The sequence below is a fragment of the Phyllobates terribilis genome, unplaced genomic scaffold (genome assembly GCF_046119375.1).
Source record: "Phyllobates terribilis strain yellow unplaced genomic scaffold, ASM4611937v1 Scaffold_11__3_contigs__length_659146591, whole genome shotgun sequence".
Lineage (NCBI taxonomy): Eukaryota > Metazoa > Chordata > Amphibia > Anura > Dendrobatidae > Phyllobates > Phyllobates terribilis.
This window is the reverse complement of record NW_027362771.1, coordinates 506,705,473-506,723,540: the sequence shown is the minus strand read 5'-3', so window position 1 is coordinate 506,723,540 and position 18,068 is coordinate 506,705,473. Positions and strand designations below refer to the sequence as shown.

The 18,068-nt window shown below is 50.7% G+C and overlaps 1 long non-coding RNA gene across 1 annotated transcript; it reads right to left on the bottom strand.

The window, feature by feature from the left end:
- Window positions 1–242: 242 nt before the first annotated feature.
- On the bottom strand, window positions 243–14,363 carry LOC141165258 (uncharacterized). Its single transcript, XR_012251120.1, has 3 exons — window positions 14,260–14,363; window positions 1,382–1,449; window positions 243–951 (listed from the first exon to the last, which is right to left on the bottom strand). It is a non-coding gene; the product is annotated as an uncharacterized lncRNA (long non-coding RNA).
- Between the last annotated feature and the right edge of the window lie 3,705 nt (window positions 14,364–18,068).

Genomic DNA, 18,068 nt, shown 5'->3' with positions numbered 1-18,068 from the left:
ATGTGCCGCGGCGGCCCGCACATATAATGAGGGCAATCCGGCATTAGACACCCCGGCTGGAGCCGCGGGCCCCCTGCCGGCTCAGGGCCCCGGGCGGTCGCCCGGATTGCCCTCATTATAATCCGCCTATGTATGTACACCACACATGCCGTGATCACTAAGGCTTTTTATAGGTTATGGAATGATTTAAAAGATAAAGAGATAATAGTGAAATGTTTTATTCGTTGACGGGTACTGACATTTTTATAGCTTGACAATTCTGTTTTAGGAAAATGCAACAAGAGTTTTTCCGCAGAGTTAACAGTCTATTTACAGTCAAGGCAAAATATTAAATGGAGGTCCTATCATTATTTAGTGGATTATTCCACATGGATCATATATGTATGTACAGTATATATTGTAGGGATTTTACTCACTTGGGTGTGATGGGAGGCAAACAGGAGGCATGTTCCCTTTAAATGTCCATAACGGTGTTACGGATATGGGTGGAGGAACCTCTGTGCTGCGGTGCAAGGAGGGACCAGAGGGGCGTAACTAGGTATCAACTCGGACTGACCAAGGTCGTACGGCGGCTCAATAGACTCAGTGACCAGGGAAGGACCGAGCAGAAGGACCAGGTGCTACTCTGGGCCAGTCCTTGTATGAGAGCAGGTGACTCCCATGGGTAACTGGCAGGAGCCTCCAGGTAGGCTGGCTGATAGGCAATGCAGGTAACTGGTAGGAGCCTCCAGGTAGGCTGGCTGGTAGGCACGGCAGGTAACAGGTACGTTCTCCGGGTAGGCAGGCAAGCCTGGCCCATAGACAGACTGGCGGGTTTGGACCGTAGGCAGACCGTCGGGCTGGAGAGTGAACTTGGCTGGCGGACTGGACTGGTAGTCAGGCTGGCGGACTGGACTGGTAGTCAGGCTGGCGAACTGGACTGGTAGTAAGACTAGCAGCGGGACCTGAGGGCTGAAGCAGAGTTTAGAACACAAAGCTACAACCTTGCACGGGCACCTCCATTTTGGAGGAGGTGCCTTTTATATGAGAAGTCCTCCGGCCATTGGCCGGGGACTCCTTAGGATGGCGCGCGTGGCCCCTTTAAGAGAGAGGGAGCGCGCGCCCTAGGCACAGTGCCCGGGAAGCTGCACGTGCCGGCAGCAGCAGGAGAGCCGGAAGTCGCCGGGCCAGGAGCGCAGCGGTAAGGGGGACGGCGTGTCTGCCTGTCAGGGGGCAGAGACGCCGATGCTACAGTACCCCCTCCTTTACGCCCCCTCTTTTTTAGGCCAGAAAGACATTTTTTAAGGAGAAGCGGGGCGTGGATGTTCTCCATGGGTTCCCAAGTTCTCTCCTCTGGGCCAAACCCCTTCCAATCCACCAGAAAAAAGGTTTTTCCTCTTACCCTCTTGGTGGCCAGAATGTTCTCTACCTCATAGACGTCCTCAGCGGAGACCGGAGCTGGGGAGGTACCTGGATCATTGGAGAAAAAAATAAGAAAAACTGGTTTGAGTAGAGATGCGTGGAAGGAGTTGGGAATCTGTAAGGTGGCCGGGAGTTTTAACTTGTAGGCTACTGAATTGATTTGCTTGAGGACTTCAAATGGACCGATGAACCGTGGACCCAACTTTTAGGAGAGTATTTTGAGACAAACATGTTTGGAGGAGAGCCAAACCTTGTCTCCCGGACGGAATTGAGGTGGGTCCATGTAGCGCTGGCGTCCCTGCCCTCTGCTAGGCAGGGACGCTGCTCCCCTCACCGCTCTGCTGTCAGCGCGCGCTCCGTCCCGGCGTCCTCTCCCCGCTCTGCTGTCAGCGCGCGCTCCGTCCCGGCGTCCTCCTCCTGCTCTGCTGTCAGCGCGCGCTCCGTCCCGGCGTCCTCCTCCTGCTCTGCTCTCAGCGCGCGCTCCTTCCCGGCCCCTGTGCTTAGGGCGCGCGCGCGCGCTCCCCTCCTCTTAAAGGGGCCGCGCGCGCCGCCCTAAAGAGTCCCCGGCCAATGGCCGGAGGACTTCATCATATATAAGGCACCTCCTCCAAAATGGAGGTGCCCGAGCAATGTTGTTTGCACCTGTGTCTCACCTGTGCTTCAGCCCTCAGGTCCCGTTGCCAGTTACCTGCCAGTTACCTGCCAGTTTCCTGCCAGTTTCCTGCTAGTTACCTGCCTGATTCCTGCCTGAATACTTGTTACCTGCCTGCCTGCCTGAGGTCCGACGGTCTGCCTTACAACTCCGGTCAGTCTGTCTAAGGACCAACTTGTCCGCTCACCTGGGAGCGCACATCAGCTACCTGCCTGCTTGCCTGAGGTCCGACGGTCTGCCTTACAACTCCGGTCAGTCTGTCTATGGACCAGCTTGCCCGCTCACCTGGGAGCGCTTCTCCGCTACCTGCCTGCTTGCCAGCCCGGAGGCTCCGTTGTCACGTGCTGTGACCACCAGCTATCTCAGAGACTCTTGCCCGCTCACCTGGGAGCGCATCTCCGTTACCTGCCTGCTTGCCAGCCCGGAGGTCCCGTTGTCACGTGCGGTGACCACCAGCTATTCCAGAGACTCTTGCCCGCTCACCTGGGAGCGCTTCTCCGTTACCTACCTGCCTGCCAGCCCGGAGGTTCCGCCGTCACGTGCCGTGACCACCTGCTATTCCAGAGACTCTCGCTTGCTCACCTGGGAGCACACATCTACCATCTGCCTGCTAGCCTACCCGGAGGCTCTGCCATCACAGGTCGTACCTACCCCTTACCCAGAGACTGCCCTGATCACTTGCCGTAACTCCCTGTCCGTTCACCCAGAGACTGCCACCCGCTCCCTTACAAGGGCCGCCCCCTTGTATAGTAGCTCAGAGGTTCCGCCTCCCGGACCCGTTACAGTTTGCTCGGGCCATGGAACCCGGTGGCACCCAAGCTCCCTCGCTCTCGGACCTCTGTCTTGAACTGTCCCGTCAAAGGTCCCAACAGGAGTCCATCCTGGGTCACCTGCGGAATGTCAATACTCGCCTGGATACTCTGACAACACCACCTGCAACTACGGCCAGTACCATGGTATCCTTTTCCGGACCCCGGCTCTCTGCACCTCCTCGCTTCGGAGGCGACTCCGTCCTGGCTCGGGGCTTCATAAATCAGTGCACCCTGCATTTTGAACTATTGTCCCACCAGTTTAACTCCGACCGAGCCAAAATTGCATTCATCATGTCCCATCTCACCGGGGAGGCTCTGGCCTGGCTAAATCCTCTATGGGAGAGAGGAGACCCCCTGGTGTCCGACTTGCCTGCCTTTCTCACGGCTTTCCGGAAAGCCTTCGACGAACCCGGACGGAGGACCTCATCCGCATCATCTCTGCTACGCCTCCGTCAGGGAAGCCTCACCGTGGGTCAATATGCCATACGGTTCCGTACCCTTGCCTCGGAGCTGGCCTGGGATAACGAAGCTCTGGTATCCGTCTTCTGGGAGGGTCTGTCCGGCCGTATTAAAGATGAACTTGCTGGTCGGGACATTCCTACCACTCTCGATGACCTAATAACTCTTGCCACCCGGATTGACCTACGGTTCCAGGAACGTGCCAAAGAGGTCACCCGTGAAAAGGGGCTTCCACGTCTGGTTCCTACTTTTCTGAAACCCGTCACTCCTTCCGTTTCTCCCCAGGTACACTCTCCTGAGCCTATGCAGGTCGACCAGACCAAGATGGTCAAATCCCGTCAGGACTTTCGCCGTGCCGAGGGGAGCTGCTTCTACTGTGGCAGTAAGGAGCATCGGATCCGTGCCTGCCCGGAGAGGTCGGGAGAACGCCTGTGTCTAGGTTCGCTCAGAGGACTTGATCTAGACAAAAATAAATCCTCTCCATCCCTGCTGCTGTCTGTCTCAATCATCTGCGGGGAGAATCGTTATTCCGAACTAGCCCAACTTGACTCTGGAGCAGCCGGAAATCTTATTTCACTGTCCCTGGTGGAGAAATACCGCATCCCCACCAAACCTCTGGCTGTACCCTTGTCTGTTGTTGCCGTGGATGGGGGCCTCTTATCTCGCCCCATCCAATTCATCACCGAATCCATTACTCTGCAAGTGGGTATGCTGCATTCAGAGAGTATCTCCCTTCACGTTCTGCCTGGACTCTCTCACGCCCTCTTGCTAGGTCTGCCTTGGCTCCAGAGACATGCACCCGTGCTTGACTGGCAAACCGGAGAAGTCCTTCGCTGGGGACAAGACTGTCATAAAACCTGTCTGGTTCCCGTCCATTCCGTCCGTCCCTCTCCTATCCCAGCTAATCTACCTGGACTTCCGATTCCTTATTGGTCTTGTGCTGATGTCTTTGATATGGAGGAGGCAGAGACATTACCACCTCATAGACCATGTGACTGCCCCATCGATCCCGCCAGAGTAATGCAGGTGGCTCCCGTGAGTCTAAATTGTCTCCCTCCTGGTAAGACGTTCGTATCGGTACCTGATCGGGAGAGGATCCTACACTGGGGTCATTCGTCTAAACTAGCTGGCCACGCCGGTCAGAAAAAGACCCTCCAGCTTATTACCCGGCACTACTGGTGGCCTAACCTGCACAAGGATGTTATGGACTTTGTTTCTGCCTGTGTGTCCTGCGCCCGCAACAAGGTTCCGAGACACCTGTCGGCCGGCCGCCTTCTTCCTCTGCCAGCACCTGCTGCCCCCTGGCAGCATATAGCGATGGACTTCGTAACTGATCTGCCCGTCTCTGCCGGTTGTACGGTCATTTGGGTGGTCGCTGACCGCTTTTCCAAGATGGCTCACTTCATTCCCCTGCCAGGTCTTCCGTCTGCACCCGAGCTGGCTAGAGTCTTTATCCGCCACATCTTCCGTCTTCATGGCCTGCCCCGTCACATCGTGTCGGATCGAGGAGTACAGTTCACTTCTCGTTTCTGGAGAGCCACTTGTAAATTGCTAGACGTCACTCTGGACTTCTCCTCCGCTTACCACCCACAGTCTAATGGTCAAGTGGAGCGGATCAATCAGAACCTGACCAGTTACCTCCGGCACTTCGTTAATGCTCACCATTCTGACTGGGTGGATCTCCTGCCATGGGCCGAATTCTCGTACAACAATCACGAGAGCGAGTCTTCCTCCATATGGGAGAGTACCCGGTCCGCACTCCTTCTGTCATCCGAGCGTATGAAAAGGCACGCTGACAAAGGACGTCTGGATCCTCCTCAATTCCGTCCTGGGGATAAAGTCTGGCTCTCGTCCAAATATGTCCGGCTCAAGATCCCTTCCTATAAGTTGGGGCCTCGGTTCATCGGCCCACTGGAGGTTATCAGTCAGATCAACCCGGTGGCCTATAAATTGAAACTCCCGGCCAACTTACGGATCCCTAACTCCTTCCATGTATCTCTCCTCAAACCTGTGGTACTTAACTCTTTTTCTAAGTCTACAGGTACGCCTCTTGCTCCGGTTTCTGCTGAGGACGAGTTTGAGGTAGAGAACATTCTTGCCACCAAAAGGGTAAGAGGAAAGACCTTTTTCTTGGTAGATTGGAGGGGGTTTGGTCCTGAGGAGAGAACGTGGGAGCCCCGGGAGAATATCCATGCCCCTCTCATCCTAGCTAAATTTCTGTCTGGCCTAAAAAAGGGGGGGCCTAAAGGGGGGGGTACTGTAGCGCTGGCGTCCCTGCCCTCTGCTAGGCAGGGACGCTGCTCCCTCACCGCTCTGCTGTCAGCGCGCGCTCCGTCCCGGCGTCCTCTCCCCGCTCTGCTGTCAGCGCGCGCTCCGTCCCGGCGTCCTCCTCCTGCTCTGCTGTCAGCGCGCGCTCCGTCCCGGCGTCCTCCTCCTGCTCTGCTCTCAGCGCGCGCTCCTTCCCGGCCCCTGTGCTTAGGGCGCGCGCGCGCGCGCTCCCCTCCTCTTAAAGGGGCCGCGCGCGCCGCCCTAAAGAGTCCCCGGCCAATGGCCGGAGGACTTCATCATATATAAGGCACCTCCTCCAAAATGGAGGTGCCCGAGCAATGTTGTTTGCACCTGTGTCTCACCTGTGCTTCAGCCCTCAGGTCCCGTTGCCAGTTACCTGCCAGTTACCTGCCAGTTTCCTGCCAGTTTCCTGCTAGTTACCTGCCTGATTCCTGCCTGAATACTTGTTACCTGCCTGCCTGCCTGAGGTCCGACGGTCTGCCTTACAACTCCGGTCAGTCTGTCTAAGGACCAACTTGTCCGCTCACCTGGGAGCGCACATCAGCTACCTGCCTGCTTGCCTGAGGTCCGACGGTCTGCCTTACAACTCCGGTCAGTCTGTCTATGGACCAGCTTGCCCGCTCACCTGGGAGCGCTTCTCCGCTACCTGCCTGCTTGCCAGCCCGGAGGCTCCGTTGTCACGTGCTGTGACCACCAGCTATCTCAGAGACTCTTGCCCGCTCACCTGGGAGCGCATCTCCGTTACCTGCCTGCTTGCCAGCCCGGAGGTCCCGTTGTCACGTGCGGTGACCACCAGCTATTCCAGAGACTCTTGCCCGCTCACCTGGGAGCGCTTCTCCGTTACCTACCTGCCTGCCAGCCCGGAGGTTCCGCCGTCACGTGCCGTGACCACCTGCTATTCCAGAGACTCTCGCTTGCTCACCTGGGAGCACACATCTACCATCTGCCTGCTAGCCTACCCGGAGGCTCTGCCATCACAGGTCGTACCTACCCCTTACCCAGAGACTGCCCTGATCACTTGCCGTAACTCCCTGTCCGTTCACCCAGAGACTGCCACCCGCTCCCTTACAAGGGCCGCCCCCTTGTATAGTAGCTCAGAGGTTCCGCCTCCCGGACCCGTTACAGTCCAGATGTCTCTTGTCGACATGTCTTTTCATCCGCTCAGAGGATTGAAGAAGTACGGATCTACTGTAGTGTCCTCCCAAATGGTGGCAAACTCACTGACCAGAGACTCCGCGGCAGGGTTGTCCACTGAAGCGGCTACGGGAAACGGAATCCTGGGATGTTGACCGTAGACCACAAAGAAAGGGGACTTGGAAGAAGATTCGCTCTCATGGTTGTTATAGGAGAACTCGGCCCATAGTAGGAGCTCTACCAATCGATATGGTGAACGTTGACGAAGTGCCGGAGGAAGCTGGTAAGGATCTGGTTGATACGTTCCACTTGGCCATTGGACTGTGGATGATAAGCAGAGGAGAAATCCAGGGCGACATCCAGCAGCTTAAACTTAGCTCTCCAGAAGTGCGAAGTAAACTGGACCCCGCAATCAGACACAATGTGGAGGGGTAGGCCGTGGAGACAAAAGATGTGATGGATGAAGTCCTTAGCCAGCACAGATGTGGACGGGAGACCAGGCAGAGGGATAAAGTGGGCCATTTTAGAAAAGCGGTCAGCGACCACCCAAATGACAGTACAACCAGCAGAAATAGGGAGATCAGTAATAAAGTCCATAGCAATGTGTTGCCACGGGGCAGCAGGTACGGGAAGAGGCAGGAGACGGACAGCTGGAAGAGGTCTGGGAACCTTGTTGCGGGCACAGGAAGAACAGGCCGTGACGAAGTCTACAACATCCTTGCGCAGAGAAGGCCACCAGTAATGCCGGGTAATGAGCAGGAAGGTCTTCCTCTGGCCAGCATGGCCGGCTAGTTTAGATGAATGACCCCAGTGAAGAATCTTCTTACGATCCGGAACCGCTACAAACGTCTTACCGGGTGGGAGACGAGACAGGTCAAAGGGAGCCACATTCATCACTATGGAGGGATCGATGATATGCATAGGCTCCTCCTCTTGATTGGAAGACAGGAAGGATCGGGACAAAGCGTCGGCTTTAACGTTCTTGTCCGCAGAGTGGTAATGTAGGGTAAAGTTGAAACGGGCGAAGAACAAAGACCACCGGGCCAGACGCGGATTGAGTCTTTGGGCATTTTGTAGATATGCCAGGTTTTTGTGGTCAGTGTAGATGACTACCGGCCCCCTCTAGCAGGTAACGTCACTCCTCCAGCGCCAATTTGATGGCTAGCAGTTCTCGGTCTCCTATGGAATAGTTGCGCTCGGACGAGGAGAAGAGCTTGGAGAAGAAGCCGCAGGTTACCATTCTCCCGGACGGAGATTTCTGGGTGAGCACAGCTCCGGCACCGGAAGAGGAAGCATCAACCTCCAGAAAGAACTGTTTGTTGCAATCCGGACGGTGCAGCACCGGGGCAGAAGAGAAGGCTTGTTTTAAGGAGAGGAAGCCTCCTCCGCTTCGGACGTCCATTCCTTAGGATTTACTCCCTTACGGGTGAGCACAGAGATGGGTTCCATCCGGGAAGAGAAATGTGGGATGAAGAGACGGTAATAGTTAGCGAAGCCCAGGAATCGCTGAATTGCCTTCAACCCCTCCGGACGGGGCCACTTTAAGACGGCAGAGACCTTCTCATGGTCTATCCGTAGACCTGTCTTAGAGATAATATAGCCCAGGAACGGAAGAGAGGTCTGCTAGAAGAGGCATTTCTCAAATTTTGAGAATAGGTGATTCTGCCTGAGCCTAAGCAGGACCTGACGAACATCCCTCCAGTGTGTGGGAAGATCCGGAGAGAAGACCAAGATGTCGTCCAGGTACACCACCACGCAAGAATATAAGAGGTCACGGAAGATGTCATTAACTAATTCTTGAAAGATGGCTGGAGCATTACAGAGGCCGAAGGGCATCACATGGTATTCATAGTGACCGTCCCGGGTATTGAATGCCGTCTTCCACTCGTCTCCTTGGCGGATCCGGACCAAGTTATACGTCCCACGAAGATCAAGCTTGGTGAAGATCTTTGCGCCTTTAAGGCGGTCGAACAGCTCAGAGATGAGCGGCCGGGGGTATTTATTTTTGATAGTAATCTGGTTGAGTCCTCTATAATCGATACAGGGGCGTAATGAACCGTCTTTCTTTTTTTTACGAAGAAGAATCCAGCTCCAGCCGGGCAGGTAGATTTCTGGATGAATCCCCTAGCCAGATTTTCTTCGATGTACTCTGACATGGCCCGGGTCTCGGCCAACGACAAAGGGTAGATACGCCCATGGGGTGGATTGGCACCGGGTACCAGGTCGATATGGCAATCATATGGCCTATGAGGTGGCAGTGTCTCTGCTTCCTTCTTGTCGAAGACATCTGCATAGGACCAGTAAGGTGCCGGTAGACCAGGTAAATTAGCCGGAGTAGACGGAGGTCGAGCCGGGCGAACCGGGACCAGGCAGGTCTCATGGCAATCCTGCCACCAATGGAGCACCTCACCGGATTGCCAATTCAGAACGGGTTCATGTCTCTGTAGCCAGGGTAGACCTAGCAAAAGGGAGTGAGTGAGACCAGATAGCACATGGAAGGAGATCCTCTCCGAGTGCAGCATTCCCACCTTAAGGGTTACAGGCTCAGTGACGAGCTAGATGGTCACCGGAAGAAGTCTTCCATCCACGGAAGCGACTGCCAATGGTTCAGCCAGAGGTTTGGTAGGAATCTGATACTTCTCTACAAGGGACTGAGAAATGAGATTCCCAGCGTCTCCGGAATCCAGGTGGGCGGTTTCAAAGAAGTGGTTCTCTCCACAGGAAATAGAAACGGATAAAGTCAAGAACGGAGAGGATTTACTCTTGCCTAGGACGACCTCTCCGAGTGGTCCTAGACACTGGAGTTTCCCTGCGTTACCGGACAGGAACGGATCAGATGATCCTTACTACCACAGTAGAAACAGCTCCCCTCAGCTCAGCGTGTTTCTTGGCGAGACTTGACCATCTTGGTCTGGTCGATCTGCATGGGTTCGGGCGAGCGTGCCCGGGGAGTTGCTGGTTGGGAAGCAGGTTTCTGGAAAACAGGAGCAAGACGAGGAAATCTCTCCTGGGTAGTCTCCTTAGCATGTTCCAGGAAACGGATGTGAATCCGGGTAGCTAGTGACACCAAGTCATCCAGGGTGGTAGGAATGTCCCAGCCGGCTAGCTCGTCCTTAATCCGACCGGAAAGACCCTCCCAGAAGGTGGACACCAGGGCCTCGGTGTTCCAGGCAAGCTCAGAAGCGAGGGTACGGAACTGTATGGCATACTGGCCCACGGTGAGACTCCCTTGGTGGAGATGGAGCAATGAGGAGGCAGTAGAAGTTCTTCATCCGGGCTCATCGAAGACCTTCCGGAAGGCAGTGAGGAAAGCCGGAACATCGGACACCAGGGGATCCCCTCTCTCCCATAGAGGGTTTAGCCATGCCAATGCTTCCCCGGTGAGGTGAGACATGATGAACGCCACCTTGGCCCGGTAGGAGGGAAACTGATGTGCCAGTAGTTCAAAGTGCAGTGTGCACTGGTTCAGAAAACTCCGACATAAGACGGGGTCACCTCCAAAAGGAGGAGGCGCAGAGAGTCGGGGTCCAGAGCTGGATGCCGTGGTACTGGTAGGCCGTGGCACCGCCTGAGCGGGTGTCGCTCGGCTCGAGGCGGGCACAGGTGGGACACACAGCGTGTCCAGGTGAGAGTTGACAGACCGCAGGTAGTTCAGGATGGTTTCCTGTTGGGATCTCTGACAAGAAACCTCCTGGTACAGGTCAGCAAGCGAAGGAGCCTGGGGGCCACCGGGTTCCATGGCTCGTGCAAACTGTTACGGATCCGGGTGGTGGAACCTCTGTGCTGCGGTGCAAGGAGGAACCAGAGGGGCATAACTAGGTATCAACTCGGACTGACCAAGGTTGCACGGCGGCTCAATCGACTCCGTGAACCAGGGAAGGACCGAGCAGAGGGACCAGGTGGTACTCTGGGCCAGTCCTTGTATGAGAGCAGGTGACTCCCACAGGTAACTGGCAGGAGCCTCCAGGTAGGCTGGCTGATAGGCACGGCAGGTAACTGGTAGGAGCCTCCAGGTAGGCTGGCTGGTAGGCACGGCAGGTAACAGGTACGTTCTCCGGGTAGGCGTGCAAGCCGGGCCCATAGACAGACTGGCGGGTTTGGACCGTAGGCAGACCGTCGGGCTGGAGAGTGAACTTGGCTGGCGGGGAGACAGGTAGTCAAGCTGGCGGACTGGACTGGTAGTCAGGCTGGCGGACTGGACTGGTAGTCAGGCTGGCGGACTGGACTGGTAGTCAGGCTGGCGGACTGGACTGGTAGTCAGACTAGCAGTGGGACCTGAGGGCTGAAGCAGAGTTTAGAACACAAAGCTACAACCTTGCACGGGCACTTCCATTTTGGAGGAGGTGCCTTTTATATGACAAGTCCTCCGGCCACTGGCCGAGGACTCCTTAGGACGGCGCGGCCCCTTTAAGAGGGAGGGAGCGCGCGGCCGCGCACCCTAAGCACAGTGCCCAGGAAGCTGCGCGCGCTGGCAGCAGCAGCAGGAGAGCCGGAAGCCTGTCAGGGGGCAGAGACGCTGATGCTACAAACGGTTTATTTGCTTCATAAACCGGTCAAAAGCAAAATGCAAACAAACAGTCTTTAGTGCAGGCAAAAACAAAGAAAACAGTCCTTTAAGCAAAGTCTCTGGATAGCCAGTCCTGTGGTCAAACAGGCTGGTAGGCATCCAGTCCACGGCTCAGTCTGGAGACAACAACACACCGGAGGCCTTCTCCCTCCTAACACACAGACCATGTGCCAAACAATGGCCTCCATTTTATAGGCTGTTAACCACACCCAGAGGTGAGGTATGTGGATAGCTGGACCCGCCCAACTCTGTCAGCTACCCATAACCTGGTCCCAGGTGCACCAAACAGCCTCCTAGTGGTTATGTGCACTAGCGAAACACTCTGGGCTACATCACAGAAGGCAGCCATCTCTGCGACATATACCCCCCATCGACTATGTGACCATTAGCCACCTTACAATATATATATATATATATATATATATATATATATATATATATATATATATATATATATAAAAATATATATATACTGCTCAAAAAAATTAAGGGAACACTCAAATAACACATCCTAGATCTGAATGAATGAAATATTCTCATTGAATACTTTGTTCTGTACAAAGTTGAATGTGCTGACAACAAAATCACACAAATATAATCAATGGAAATCAAATTTATTAACCAATGGAGGCCTGGATTTGGAGTCACCCCAAAAATTAAAGTGGAAAAACACACTACAGGCTGATCCAACTGATCCAACTTTGATGTAATGTCCTTAAAACAAGTCAAAATGAGTCTCAGTATTGTGTGTGGCCTCCACGAGCCTGTATGACCTCCCTACAATGCCTCGGCATGCTCCTGATGAGGTTGCGGATGGTCTCCTGTGGGATCTCCTCCCAGACCTGGAGACCTGGACTAAAGCATGCGCCAACTCCTGGACAATCTGTGGTGCAACGTGACGTTGGTGGATGGAGCGAGGCATGATGTCCCAGATGTACTCAATCGGATTCAGGTCTGGGGAACGGGCGGGCCAGTCCATAGCTTCAATGCCTTCATCTTGCAGGAACTGCTAACACACTCCAGGCACATGAGGTCCGGCATTGTCCTGCATTAGGAGGAACCCAGGGCCAACCGCACCAGCATATGGTCTCACAAGGGGTCTGAGGATGTCATCTCGGTACCTAATGGCAGTCAGGCTACCTCTGGCGAGCACATGGAGGGCTGTGCGGCTCTCCAAAGAAATGCCACAGGACACCAGGATTGGCAAAGTCGCCACTGGCGCCCTGTGCTCTTCACAGATGAAAGCAGGTTCACACTGAGCACATGTGACAGACGTTACAGAGTCTGGAGACGCCATGGAGAGCGATCTGCTGCCTGCAACATCCTTCAGCATGACCGGTTTGGCAGTGGGTCAGTATTGGTGTGGGGTGGCATTTCTTTGGAGGGCCGCACAGCCCTCCATGTGATCACCAGAGGTAACCAGGAGACCATCCGCAACCTCATCAGGAGCATACCCGGTCATACAGGCACGTGGAGGCCACACATAATACTGAGCCTCATTTTGTTTTAAGGACATTACATCAAAGTTGGATCAGCCTGTAGTGTGTTTTTCCACTTTAATTTTGGGGGTGACTCCAAATCCAGACCTCCATTGGTTAATAAATTTGATTTCCATTGATGATTTTTGTGTGATTTTGTTGTCAGCACATTCAACTTTGCACAGAACAAATTATTCAATGAGAATATTTCATTCATTCAGATCTAGGATGTGTTATTTGAGTGTTCCCTTTATTTTTTTGAGCAGTGTATATATATATATATATATATATATATATATATATATATATATATCCATACATACACACACACATTTTTTTGTGCATATACTGTACTTTTATATGTTTTGATATTGGTTGTTTTACTAACTTTCTGGCTTTTTGCCGTACAGTGCCTAGTAACGTGGAAGAAAGTCATTTGCTTCTCTGTACTGTTACACCCCTCAACACTTGAAAATTGAAAGAAAAAAAGAGAGTTTGTATCGGCTCACCAAGTGCAGGAAAATGCCTCGATTGGGGAGCGGTGGACGGAAACTCCAAACCGTTTCAAGCCTAACCACTCTTAGTCCAGAAGGCTCGAAACACGGAGACCTGTGTCTGTCTTCACTATCCCTGTATGTCTTCCATGTGAAATTTTATTCCGTTTTTAATAGTCGCAAATAAAGTCATGTTTTAATATACTTACCTATTTTTCCTGCGGATGCTGGATTTTTTTGCTTTCTTTTCTACTTGAAAATTGAAACCTTATAATGGAAAAACTACATTATTTTTTTTGCTGTGTTTTTCCTGACATTTTATTTTGCCTTTTTTTTCTTTTATGTTGCAAAATAAACTGCAGTCAGATAGTTTCTGCACAATGCATGAAATTCATGGTGTTTTTTACAAGCCAAAAAAAGGCACAAAAAAACCTACTTATGATATCAGAGTAAGAGTTTAAGCCAACCTCAGATACACATTTTCAGTCCTTACTCAAAGCCACCTTAAGTCTTTCCACCTCTGCGCCTCTTAAAGTATGTGCACATGACGGATTTTAGGTGTGTGCGAAACCGGAATGTTTTTGAGGAAGGAGTGGAAACACGACAAAACAATGACAGTCCAGTTTTTGTTTTAACTTACAGATTTAGGATGTGCTTCTGCAACAGAAATTAATATTTTAAAAAAGTAACAAAAGCTAATATCCACACAGATTATGAACCAAAAATAAAACTACAACTCATCCCCCCCCCCAAAAAAAACCCCAAGCCCTCATACGGCTATGTGCATGGACAAATAAAAGATATGGCTCTTGGAGGAAAGGGAGAAAACAATGAAAGAGAAAATGAATAAATAAAAATTTCCTGTCACGAAAGGGTCAATTTCCTATGGATTTACAATGGGATGTCATAAAACCCCTGTAGGTGTAATGTGTACATGAGCCTAAACTTTTGTCCTTTTAGTGTAAGTACTTACGGTGGTGGGGGTCTGCTGTCCCTCCATCTGGGAGCTTTCCTCCTCTCAATTTCTCACCATTTTGCACCTGGAAGGAATGTCTTCATGTGTTGTTACGTCACATACCCCAGGGAACAAATGCTGCAAGGACTGGAACTGCTCTGTAAGCAGAACCTTAGCATCTTCTAGATCAAAATGGTAATGTGGTGAGGAGGAACCTACAGCACAGCGAAAGCCGTCGCCGCATCAAATCAATGTGCTGCAAGATGGACCAACATCTCCGAGAACGGGGAACACACTGATGTAATAAAATGGGACATTTTGATGGAAATAGATGTGTAACAATACAATATATAAAGTAATTGAGATGGGCTTACCATGTCCGTAATGTCATGTCCTATGTCAGGCATTTCATTTAATATGGCTGGTCTAAAGAAAGGGAACAGGAGTCTTACTCCTGTTGTGTGCTTTCCCTTCGTGAAAAAATAGAGGAGAGCCGGCACATCCGTAGTTTTTTAAAATCACTCTCCTTTATTGAATATTCATATTAAATATTCCATAATAAAAAGCTTGGCATAAAGTATTCATTAACACGTTTCGCGTTTGTTGCCAGAAACGCGTTAGTGATAAATAGGGTGAATTGCTTAGAGCTGACCTTCATTACCTACCCAGTACCGGGTCAGGAATGACATTTTCCATGAAAAAAATGCCATTGTGTTTCACTTCTGATATTGTGGGAGTCCCAGAGACAGGACCAGATTAATATGCAGGAGCTCATCCTGGTGCAGAATATTTGCATCTTATTTGATCATTTTTTGGAGGGTGTGTTGCCCCCTTTAGCCTGTGGCGATTGTCTTTTTCGTCTTGTAATCTAGCCATGCTCAGAGATGGACCCTCCATATCAGTAAGTGGTTCCATCGCCTAACAAAATGCACCCAACATCAATAGGAAAGGAAGCCTACTGTATATAAAAAGTATGAAACAAAAAAACTTCTACTCACCAAGGTGATGTCTCCAGTACCGCAAATAAAAGCACAGAGATCCAGCAAGCCCGTAGGTCAAGGTAGCAAAATGTCTATTTGAAAAAAGAAGAAAGCTGGTAACTCCGTAAAATTTTTGTTTGCTTAAATTCCATTAAAAAAATCCAATCATCATAGCAAAACAGTAACAAATGTTGATGCGTTTCGACTAAACTATCTTAATTGTACACAAAGAAAAACGGCCACTTGTTCCCTCAATGTTAATCCATCATAGATGAACATAGGGCTCACGTGTCAGAACAAACGCACGAAATCCTCGGGAACGCGAGTGCCGACACTGCTGGAATGGCGCCAGTACGGGAGGTGAGTATAGGTATGTTTTATTTTATTGTTACCAAACATTCAGATGGAGAAAGGGTCATCGTAGCAGTGGATAACCCCGTTAACAACCAACAATCTAACGAATCTGTTAACATCCATTAGATTAAAGTCACATGATGGTACAAAATTTAAACCTTTACACAACACTTGTAATTGAAAGGAACAAATATATATAGGAGACAAAATTATTTTACTTTGTTGCCATAAATCAACATCAATTATCTTTTGTTCCTGATTAGGTATCGAGTTCTGGATATGTATATATATTTTTTTTCGGAGTTCCCCATTTTTTTGATTCAGGATAATAGTCCCGTCGAGAATCATCACCTGATGATAATGACAATTCCTCAGAGTCTCCTTTATTTGTAGATATTGAATCTGACATAGAGCCAGAAGTGTCCAAATCCGTAGATGTCAGGTCAAAATTCAAATGAGACAATCCAGGTGACTGTTTCCACTGCCATTTAGATTTTTTTCAAAATAGATTTAGGGAAACGATTAAAGTCCTTTTTCCACGTTGTAGCACAGCTGGGAAGGACAGGGTTACATCCCAGCTCCGCAGGGTCTAGATTAGATGCACCTGTAGGGTTTTGCTAAGAACCAGGAAGTAGCTTCATGGAGCATTGAGATAAAATTTCATTACATTTCTCCATAAATGTATCAGAAAATTAGGTTGTAAGCAATTTTTTTGATCCTCAAACCATGGGGGATCATCTCTTTTTCAACATACTTTTTAAGAAAATTATGATCGTGTAGTGAGCTGGCCGGCTCTGGCTGTTCTGTGATAATTGAAATAGAGCCTGTGACAGAAATGATAACGCAGGATGGTGTTGCCACCTTGTGGCCACAGGTTGCACCTGCGCAGTGTGTGATGACAGAGAAAAAGACTGTCACGTGACCAGAGTGAGAAGCAGGAAAAAGCACGCGAGAGTCTGAGAGAGTCTGTGTAAAGAACCAGGACGGTGTGCAGGTCCTCGTGTGTGCCGTAGAGGATACTCTCAACGTGGCTGCTGCTATCTGACATCTTTTCCTCAGAGCTTTCCCCAGCTTCCGCACGGCTGAAGGATTCAGCTGTTACACTCCCCACTACTGGAGTGTGGACTACACAAGGGAATCCACAGGAGCTGCTATCCGGATCAGAGAGACTGTAAGCGGGACCTCTGGCGAGAGGCCGAAGTATTCCTTCCTTTCAGCGAAATTTGTTGTTCCTGTTTTTTTCTTCGGCTGTGACGCCTTCCTGCAAAGACAGACAGGCCTGCGACGGGGGACACATCCTTCTGGAGTAAAGGACTGGTAACGTGTGAGTAGGGACAGTGAGGGTCAGCTTATAAGTACACGTTATTGCTGTGAACATTTACGGTTGTCATTTATTGTGTTCTGCTGTGTTAAAAATGTATACAAGTAAAGATACGGTTATCAAGATAGAGTCTGTGTGTGGGGATCTTGCTGGGCCAGATCATAGATACCAACGCGCGGCCTTGCCCGCGGTCACTTCAATCCCACCAAATCTTCATATCTTGAATTAGTAATTTTTCCAATTTAAAGATCTCTACAACCTCTGTCAATACCTTCAACGCAGGTATCAAACACCAGGTCTACTCTAGCCAGCCTTGTAGTATCCATGATATGTCAGTCTCACCCAAAACAATCAATATTATTTGTATTTTACTCCAGAAAAACAGTCCTTAGTCCATTCATATTTATATTGGCACTAAGAAACTTCCACTTACCAAGGTGATGTCTCCACTACTGCACATAAAAGCACAGAGATCCAGCAAGCCGTCAGTCAAGGCAGCAAAATGTCCATTAAAAAAAGAAGAAAGCTGGTAAATCTGTAAAATTGGTTTCTTTATTTAAAAAAATATCATAGCACTGCAGTTGTAAATGTTGGCGGGTTCTTTTTTTCAAATGTACGGTATATAAATAGTGGTAGCACAAACTTGTTAATAACTGGAGTTGGGCGCATCGATTCATGGGACTCCAGTCCATCGGCCAGGTCAGTAGTCTCTGGCCACAGGATAGGAGGCTCGCAAATCTCTTACCTTCTGGGATCCCCAGCATAGATTGTGATCAGCTGGCTACATGTGACGTAATTTACGCATCACACTGCAATAATGATGTTGTGAAAGCCCGGCTAATGAAAATCTGCGCTGGGGATCCTGGTAGCTGAGAGATTAGTGAGCCACCGATCCATCGGCCAGAGACTACTGACCTGGCTAATGGACCAGAGTCCCGTGAATTGATCTGCCCAAATCTGTTAATAACATAAGGTGTTAACCTCTTTGTGACTATAAAGTGTAAATATATTGGTGCAGGGGGTTTGCGCCTGCTCCATATACGGTGGGTGCTGACTGTGTTATACTGCTGGCACCTGCCTATTGCTGCAATTGACAGCGGCATTTATGTGGCTAAATAGCAGCGAGCTGTTATTTTGCTTCTCCTTGCCTAGTTGCCGCCATATTTTCAATC